Here is a 2500-nt window from a genome sequence, read left to right as displayed (position 1 = left end):
CATCTCCTACTACCGGAAAGCGCCCGTTGCCCGTGGGTTCTACCTTTTGAGGCGCGGGATTGGGTAGCTTTCGGCAGTTTTGTGAGTAAACGCCGTGTGGTCTGCCAAGGGACATCGCCGTTACCACACAGGGTTCGGATACTAGTTCACGCCACCACGTGAACCGACACCTCAGACGGCTATCCCAGCGTTTACCGCTTTTTTTGCGTGGTCTTTTACCACCACGCTACTCGTGTTAGCAAGACTCCTCTTGCAGCCAGAGACGAGTTACGGCCGATGCCACCATACGCGGCCCTCTACTGCATTACTGATCTGCCAGTCTCGCCCTTTACCGCCTAGCGCATGTGAGCTAGGGATCGGGTAGAAACATGACAGTTCTAAGGGTAGTTGCCATGCAGTCTGCAGGGTAACATCGTGGCCAAAGGCTCTCGGTTACTAGTGATTCCCACGCTGAAAAACGTGGCCCGACTTCCTCAAACGATGGCCCTGGACAACAACCCTATATTACCATGGACTGGTCTGGCACCGCCTATTCAACATATTCGGTAGCAACCCTCCACTACAGAGGGTCCCATACAGTCACTTATTCAGCATATTCGTGACAGACTCCCACTACAGGAGACCGGACCCATACCAACTCCTGTTTGCCCCCAACGGCAAAAGGGGACTTACTACAAGGTCGGCAGGAGGATCCTGCATGGCACTGCCTGTTCAATATATTCAGCAGCAACCCTCCACTACAGAGGGCCCCCAGAGAAGCTCATGGGGCCTTGGTCCGGGGCTACCTATTGACATATATTCGGCAGCTACCTCCTATTACGGGAGGCGTTCCCCTATCCGCCACCCGGGGACCCGACTTCGTAGCGTGGCCAGCGCTCGGACCCTGCTCCGACACGGTAGTTGCCCTTGTACGGGTCTTACTGCACACCCGGTCAGGACGCAGGGTCCCGAAGTAGTAGATAGGGACAGCGGGAATCTCGTTAATCCATTCATGCGCGTCACTAATTAGATGACGAGGCATTTGGCTACCTTAAGAGAGTCATAGTTACTCCCGCCGTTTACCCGCGCTTGCTTGAATTTCTTCACGTTGACATTCAGAGCACTGGGCAGAAATCACATTGCGTCAACACCCGCTAGGGCCATCGCAATGCTTTGTTTTAATTAGACAGTCGGATTCCCCCAGTCCGTGCCAGTTCTGAGTTGATCGTTGAATGGCGGCCGAAGAGAATCCGCGCACCCGCGCGCCCCCGGAGGAGCACGCTAAGGCGGACGCGGCCTCGCAGCAAGGAAGATCCGTGGGAGGCCAAGGCACGGGACCGAGCTCGGATCCTGCACGCAGGTTGAAGCACCGGGGCACGAACGCCGCGCAGGCGCGCGCATCCTGCACCGCCGGCCAGCACGAGGCCAACCAACGGCGAGAGCAGACCACGCCCGCGCTAAACGCCCGCGCTTACCGGCACCCCTACGGCACTCACCTCGCCCAGGCCCGGCACGTTAGCGCTGACCCACTTCCCGACCAAGCCCGACACGCCCCGATCCTCAGAGCCAATCCTTATCCCGAAGTTACGGATCCAATTTGCCGACTTCCCTTACCTACATTATTCTATCGACTAGAGGCTCTTCACCTTGGAGACCTGCTGCGGATATGGGTACGAACCGGCGCGACACCTCCACGTGGCCCTCTCCCGGATTTTCAAGGTCCGAGGGGAAGATCGGGACACCGCCGCAACTGCGGTGCTCTTCGCGTTCCAAACCCTATCTCCCTGCTAGAGGATTCCAGGGAACTCGAACGCTCATGCAGAAAAGAAAACTCTTCCCCGATCTCCCGACGGCGTCTCCGGGTCCTTTTGGGTTACCCCGACGAGCATCTCTAAAAGAGGGGCCCGACTTGTATCGGTTCCGCTGCCGGGTTCCGGAATAGGAACCGGATTCCCTTTCGCCCAACGGGGGCCAGCACAAAGTGCATCATGCTATGACGGCCCCCATCAACATCGGATTTCTCCTAGGGCTTAGGATCGACTGACTCGTGTGCAACGGCTGTTCACACGAAACCCTTCTCCGCGTCAGCCCTCCAGGGCCTCGCTGGAGTATTTGCTACTACCACCAAGATCTGCACCGACGGCGGCTCCAGGCAGGCTCACGCCCAGACCCTTCTGCGCCCACCGCCGCGACCCTCCTACTCGTCAGGGCTTCGCGGCCGGCCGCAAGGACCGGCCATGACTGCCAGACTGACGGCCGAGTATAGGCACGACGCTTCAGCGCCATCCATTTTCAGGGCTAGTTGCTTCGGCAGGTGAGTTGTTACACACTCCTTAGCGGATTCCGACTTCCATGGCCACCGTCCTGCTGTCTTAAGCAACCAACGCCTTTCATGGTTTCCCATGAGCGTCGATTCGGGCGCCTTAACTCGGCGTTTGGTTCATCCCACAGCGCCAGTTCTGCTTACCAAAAGTGGCCCACTTGGCACTCCGATCCGAGTCGTTTGCTCGCGGCTTCAGCA

General features: G+C 58.1%; 1 pseudogene; it reads right to left on the bottom strand.

The window, feature by feature from the left end:
• LOC124583247 overlaps nt 1-2500 on the bottom strand; it is a 6182-nt pseudogene that overhangs the window by 2269 nt on the left and 1413 nt on the right.

This window comes from Schistocerca americana, unplaced genomic scaffold, assembly GCF_021461395.2.
Source record: "Schistocerca americana isolate TAMUIC-IGC-003095 unplaced genomic scaffold, iqSchAmer2.1 HiC_scaffold_451, whole genome shotgun sequence".
Lineage (NCBI taxonomy): Eukaryota > Metazoa > Arthropoda > Insecta > Orthoptera > Acrididae > Schistocerca > Schistocerca americana.
The sequence above is the reverse complement of the archived record's forward strand: the minus strand, read 5'-3'. Positions and strand labels throughout refer to the sequence as shown.